Raw genomic sequence first — 7,708 nt, forward strand, 5'->3', positions numbered from 1 at the left:
AATTGTTCTATTGGTAACCTTGCTGCCTGTCTTGCAAACCATGTAATATGATATATATCTTAGTTATAATGAAGTTGCTTGTTCTATGATTTATTCCCTTTTATCAAATACATGTCTTATTTCGCTTTTTATTGTTTATCCTTATCCATTTAATGTTTGACCTCTGATTGCATCTTTTTTATAATTATTCGTGCAACACTCGAAATTTTACCTGGATCATCTCTTGAACTACACAAAAACAAGACAGTTCCTTCACCTAAAACATTTCGTCTCCCTACGGTGATTGCAAATTCTCTTTCGTTTCCTGTTTTTCCAAATTTTCGTACAATGTTAAATGACCAACAGCATGTTGGTGTCATTTTTTCAATGTTTTCTAATATAAAACCACTCTGTGTAACACGTAGTCTGTACTGTCCATTTAGTCCAAACTTCAAGGCATCTTCTACTGGTTTGGCAGTGACAATGTAGCAAGGATCTAAATTGAAAGAAACATACTCTTTAATGCATTCCTAGGAATTTCAAAGAACATATTATTTTACCTCTTGTTCATTTTGGCCAGGTTTTGTTAACCGTCTTTGCCTTTGTAAAGATTGATACATGTTCTATAAATTTGAATTGATGTGTTATACTCAGAGCCCTTAATTTTCAGTATATGTCTTAACTATCCAATTCAGGATTATGTATCCTTGTGTTGATTAAATGCTAAACATATGGAAATTTTATAGAAAATCCACAGCCTTTCCCCTTGTACTCTCATATTTGGCGATTCCATGCTTGATAGATAGAGGTTTATTGCAGGCAGTGCTAGCAATGATTTCCTTAAAACAAGTTAGCCCCCTATAACCCCGATACAAATCAATCCGGACGTTGACGCGTTCGAAGCGATAATCAGGACAACATTTGGTATGACAACAATTTTGAATGCCTCTCTATAACTTATTTGAGTATATATAAATGTGTCAATGTGCATGTTAGTTTATTTATTCAATTAGACAGTTGTTGTAAGTTTTAGATATTGCATAGAACGTTTGATAAAATTGCTAGATGCAAAACGCACAGACATGGTGCAATTTCATATGTTTTATGAGGTAAACAATGCTGAATATCTTTTCGTGCATACACCTTTGCATATAAATACCTTAAGCAATAATAAATAACTATATGTTGAATTACTACGTGTCCTCAAATGTTACCTAGAACTTAGAATAAACACAATATCATACTAAATAAATTTTCTCTTACTGTATTGTTCGTTCAATCAAATGTGTCTCGTTCGCTGTGCGTTTTTAAATAATCACTGTACAGTTTGTTGACAAAAACCGTCACAAATTACATTCTTGTCAAGGTATTCGAGATGGTGTCGGCGACCCTTTTTCTGTATTATATTGTTAATGTTTATCTGTTAACTTAGTCAAAGTAGTTTAACTTAAAATATCTGTCATCCAAAGCCAAAATTGCAATATTCAACCAGCGTGACATCTAATAGGAATGCTTCTATTGAAAATTGGGACTTCAACGTTATTCCAAATGAAATGAACAGCGAATAAATGTATTCCAGTAGAAATAAAGTTTCAAAAAGTATAGTACAGTCAATAAAACTTTAATGACTTACTTTTCACAATTTGAGACTCTTCCAAATGCCGATGTTGGTCCAAATTCGCCTAGACGAAAGCACACATAGGAACTCGTTGAACTTAATTTTCCGAATGCCATACATGGCATTCCAACTGCTTTATTTTTTTTATTTTTTTTTAAATATAAAGCTTTGTAGATGTGATGTGGTGGCAACTTTTCACCAAAGTTTTAATGAAGTGGGTGTATAAAGCAATTATTATAGTCCAATGTACAACATTTAACAATGAGGAAAACTTATACTATTTAAAAAAAAATTAAAACGATAAAACTAACGGTAATATTTTCATAACTTATGAATTATGTATTAAAGAAGAAGAAAAAATAACAGATCATTAAATAACCAATGTACTACAGGCTCCTGACGTTGGACCGACACAAAAAAAAATGCGGCGGGATTAAACACGTGAGCCCCCAACCCTCTCCTTAACCTAGGACATTGGTGTAACAGCACAACATGATAAAAAAAACCTGTACAGTTGCAATTGGCTCAACTCAAAATGTCGGTACAAGGAAAAAAACCATATACAATATCGACAAAGGAGTAACTTTAGTAACTGATAGTTATTTCAAAGCGAATTACAACTAAGAGGTAAAACATGTATCTAAAGTATTAATCAGTATATATCCAACGCTTTTAGGTAAAGACGTAATAAAACGCATGGACTTGTGCAATGCCAAATATAAACAGTATCGAGAGGATGTGCGGTATTATGAGTTTTCATAAGTGTGCATATAATGTATTAATGTTAAGTGATTAACCAGCATAACTTTCTATAATGTAGCAAATTTGTTTTTATTCATGAAAGAATTTGGTAAAGGATGACTGGGAAATATACTATTAGATTTGGTCACTTTGGTTTTTTTCCGATCGGCAGTATAACCTGACCGAAGTTGGCTACCCGTTTAGTTGTGTGGGATGTAAAAGTCCGCAGTCACATCCAGTCCGAATGGGAATATAAGATCCAATGTCTTGTGTAAAGAGAGTACTACGCTAACTACATTGTACGAACCCCTGCAAAAACTTTATGAGGGGTCCATAAATGACCTGTTGAAAGGCAACATTTGTGTCCTTATTCAATATACCTCATTTTATCCAGTAATTCCGGAGGGCCTCCTTCCGGGACCTACATGTAGTACGCTACTTTGTGCTTATCCTGAACATGCATGACATATTTGCAAGTGAAGGCTAAGCAACTAACAATCAGCCATTACGTACGCGTGTCATAAACAAATAAAAGGGTCCAGCAATTGTTCAGTACCAACTGCGAAACGTTTCATTTTTTATTTATAACCATTAAGACATGAAAGAAGAAACACAGCAAATGTCTAAGGTTAGGTTGATGATTGATGCTTTGCTCATCTGCATAATTTACCAATGACGCCAAGGGTAACTGGGGAATATAAATATGGTCCCTTTGGTCTTCTCCGAAATAAGTAAAAATTTGAATGAAATGCATATGGGTTGGTATAGACTTTAAGGTGCTTATAATAACCAGAATGACCAATCACTTAGATTTTGGCACCACAGTAGAAAGACTGTAATATTCGAGGAAATTTAGCATAATCTTTATACCTTAAAAATTAAACAAACAGAAAAACATAATTGAAAAAGAAAACCAGTTATAATAAAGAATTATCTCTTCATCTTTATATCTTCACATAAAAGTAAATGTATTACTATTGATTGCTATCATCAGTTGCATGTTTATTGTATACACATATTCGTTAGCCTTAATGTAACTCTATTGTAATCTATGACCCCTAGGACCCGCCTCTGAGTTTCAGGCCAAAAGGCTTAACCTATAATCCATTGATTGTTTTTGAAGGCTGTCTATATAAAAAATGTGGTATTGGAACAACTCTTCGCAAGTAACCAAACGAAACAAAAATTAACAACTATAGGTCACCGTACGGCCTTCAACAATGAACAAAGCCAATACCGCATAGTCAGCTATAAAACACACTGCAATGACAAATGTAAAACAATTCATACGAGAAAACAACCGGCCCAATTTATGCACAAAACAGTGAACAAAAAAATATATATAACCACTGAATTACACGATCCTGGCTTTGGACAGGCACAAAAAAAATATGGCGGGATTAAACATGTTAGCGGGCACCCAACCCACCATCTAACCGTACACTAAATGCCGTATGGTAAAAACTTTTAAAAATGCTATCAAATTAGAAATCGGACGTGTGTATCTGTATGCTTAGTCATATTTGCATCTGTCGAGTTATTGTATTTTCCAACCTTTGATAACTATTCCTACCAATTTACACTTTCGTATACACAAGGATTTTTTTACATGTACAAATTTCCTCCAAGAGTGTTTCGACAATATAACGGATATTATGGGTTGATGTCTGCATGTTATGGTGGGAAATTATTATTTTCATACACGCATATTGGTTATAATCGTATACCAAAGCATAATTTAATACATGCAAAATTCATTGACAAACGCAAATTGTGTCAACGAAGCGTACAGTATAAAAAGGTGTAACAACAACGAAGCGTACACAACATGAAACTAAAGACACGTTAAAACGTGTATTTTTTTGTTTCCAGATACAACATAAACAAACGATCTTTATAAGTTTGTTAATTTATACTATAAAATTTTCAAAAATGTATGTTTTAAAAACTAAGAGGTACGAGAAACATTAAGTTTTGAATATTTAAAAATACCAAGCACGTTTTATCATTGGTATTGTCGTGCGTTTGTTGATATTTGTATATAAAAATGTCACACATTTGAAAAACCTTTTAGTAACTAATGAGTATTATGGCAAAGAATATATTGGAGCAAAATATCCGAAGAATAGATCTTGGATTTTCTTTAAAAGTATTAATTCCTTACTGTCGGAACTCAGTGGTACACGGTGTTTTCGATTCGAACGCGTCAACGTCCGGTTTCATATGTATCGGGGTTATACAGGGTAAAGTTTATAAATTTAGATATATATATATAAGGACCAATTCAAGTACACCTTTTATGGTGCGCTCGACTTTGGTGACCTAGTACGAGGTGTTTTGGAATTTAAAGGTTGTTTAGAACTTTTTGTTAACAATAAACGCAAGCAGATCATAGAAAAACAAGTGAGTAATCTATGTTTAAGATTTTATAACAAAAATATCTGTATTAAAGTCTGTGAATGTTCAACAAAAATCTTGGTTTTATTTTCACCAAATTCTCGGTTTCTACTAAATGCAATTAAACTATGAATTCTAATGCTTTACACGAAGTTTCCCCTTGATAAATGTACACAATGGTTCATCCCTATTATTCATTGTCTTTGCTGTTTTGATACTATTGTAGTTTGGACTTTTCGTAATTGAAAGGTCACAGCAGGGATTATTAAACTTAAGTGTTTGTAAAACTAAGTTTAATGCAGTGAAATTTCACTCACTAGTTTCATAGTTATCATATTTGTTTACTTTGTGACAATGAATTACGAGATCACCAGTTTATAAATGCAACTGACACAAATAGGGTACACATCGATTTATAAACCAAATTAGCGGGAAGGCATTAAGAGAAGGCAATAAAAAGCAACTAGCAATAAATTAATTAAATGATTTAAGGTTTTGATTTCTTTTTCAATACAAGAACTAAAATCCTAATCAGAATATTAGTGGCACATTCCCTTCAGGCATTATCACGAGTTTACTAAACTTTTGGTGTAAAGTATCACGGTCCTTAAAGTCATTTGAAAGTTCAAACGAGACTCTTGCAATTTTAATGTTAGTACCAATAAGCAGCTGCGAGTCACACTATGAAGTGTTTTCTTTTTATCAACAGTAAATTAAAAGATGTCGGGTCAAACTTGTAAACGTCAGTTCAAAATTATGACGTCGCTGATATGTCCGGGTTAAATTTATTAAGGCCGGGTAAACGTATTTGACAGCACAAAGCCGTGATATGCAATTTCATTTAGAACCGATCGCGAGGAGAGATATGGGTCCAGTAGGATGAGCGTTAATTATTGAACCATTGCATGCGCGTTTTACAGACTAAGTCTTGCATGCACGTTTTATTTTAATATATTCATATCGATGTATCGAGTCTATAACGTTAAATCGACACACAGTATTTCAGTCAGAGATTGTCTTGTCTAAAGTGGACTGGTATATGCTTTGTTCATTTTTAAAAGCCGTACAGTAACTTATAGTTAATTTCTGTGTCATCGACAATCATTTCACATCTTCTTTTTAATATGGATCGTGACATTAATAAATAAGCAGAACATATCAAGCAGAGCACTGTGAAAAGGGAATTTATAGATCCATTATACGCTTTGTGTTCATCTTTAAATGCGTTCCCATTTGTCTTTACCGTCCAGTGCATGTTATTTGTTTATATCATTAATTTACGTATTTCCACTCGCACTTGCACTCTGCGATGAATAAAATTCTAACAAGAAGACTTATATTCAAGATTTTGATAGTATAAAGGAATTTCCAAATACGTACACTTGTTAAATAATAAAACGTAGTTACATGTAACCAAGCACTTATTTTGGGGCCCTTTAAAATTTGTTCGATGTGAGTAAAGATCTGTGTTGAAGGCCGCACATTAATCTATAATTGTTTACTTTTACGATTTGAGAATATCTGCATAAATCATATCAACTTTTTATTCTAATTTGATGTTTCATATGACTTAAAGAACGTACAAAACTGATCGCCATCATCATCATCATCGTTTAGTTGTTTCAATTTCCTTTCACAAGGTTTCACAGTAGACAGTACCGCAACATAGTACCTCTTGTATAATGAATGACAACACTTATACGATTGCACTGTACTCTTTTGAAGGTAGTTGAAAGTCCGAACGTTACTCAAAGTTAACCTTAACAAATCGCCAGAAATTGAGTAACTTTACAGTGAAGATATAGTGATGTATCGTATTAAACCGTGATCAAGCGTAAAAAGCTCGAAATAAATCGTAACGACTTTTAATCCTTAGGATCCGTGAACTTGAGGGATCTGTAAAATGTTGTAAAAGCAATTCGTGTATATAAAGTGGTATCAAGGAAGGGACATGATCAAAAACTCAAATATTGATTTAACAAACCTTCTTCATTTCTTATTGTTTCATACTGATCGTCAGGGGTGCCCTTGGTAACTACAGCATCTTTTGCCTGTTTCTGATGAATTTTCCGTCTTACCAATGACAGATCACTTCGACTCGTCTGGACAACGATTTCACCAAATTTACTTATATTCACGTTTACACTTTTCATCAAATCGTCGGTATTTAATGAGATGGAGACGTTTGATAGTTCACTGTTAGCTTGCATGGACTGAAAGAGGCGTTCTGTATCCACCAAAAAATCTTGTTCAATCTGTTTACTGACAAGGAAAGTTTGAAGGTCTGATGCGTGCTGCTTTATTATTTCAAGGCTTATTTTCAGTTCATCTATCTCTTTTTCTTTCCGCTCTACAGATTCCAAAATTTTTCGGATTTTTTTCGTTTCGTCATTTTCAATTGTTTGAAGTTCTTTCAATAATTCTCTTTCAAGACGATCGAAGCGTTCATTGATTGATTGCCTAGCTATCTTAATTTCCCTTTCGATCTTCTCTCTGTTTTGTTTGAGTGATGTTAGATTTCCCACACGATTCTGTTGAATCCTTTTTAAATTCTCAACTAGCTCCCGCAATGAATGATCGATTTCCTATGACGCGGAATTAGGGTCATAAACATCGAATTTAGCATAAGCTTAAATCATTTTAGCATATGCTATATTATAATTAAGCATATGCTAAAATGATTTAAGCATAAGCTAAATTCAGTTTAGCTTAAGCTAAATTCATTTTAGCATAAGCTGAATTCATTTTAGCATAAGCTAAAATCAATTTAGCATATGCTGAATTGTTAAGCTTATACATAAATGTTGGCGCGGAATTAAGGTCATAATTATTAGATTAAAGTTAATTTTAGCATATACTTAATTAATTTAGCTTATGCTAAAACGATTTTAGCTTATGCTAAAATGATTTTAGCTTATGCTAAAATGATTTTAGCTTATGCTAAAATGATTTTAGCTTATGCTTAAATGAATT

General features: G+C 33.2%; 1 long non-coding RNA gene across 1 annotated transcript; it reads right to left on the reverse strand.

Moving 5' to 3' along the window:
* Positions 1 to 317: 317 nt before the first annotated feature.
* LOC143081738 (uncharacterized) lies at positions 318 to 7,131 on the reverse strand. Its single transcript, XR_012980061.1, has 2 exons — positions 6,720 to 7,131; positions 318 to 475 (listed from the first exon to the last, which is right to left on the reverse strand). It is a non-coding gene; the product is annotated as an uncharacterized LOC143081738 (long non-coding RNA).
* Between the last annotated feature and the right edge of the window lie 577 nt (positions 7,132 to 7,708).

The sequence above is a fragment of the Mytilus galloprovincialis genome, chromosome 7 (assembly GCF_965363235.1).
Source record: "Mytilus galloprovincialis chromosome 7, xbMytGall1.hap1.1, whole genome shotgun sequence".
In the NCBI taxonomy this organism is placed as follows: domain Eukaryota; kingdom Metazoa; phylum Mollusca; class Bivalvia; order Mytilida; family Mytilidae; genus Mytilus; species Mytilus galloprovincialis.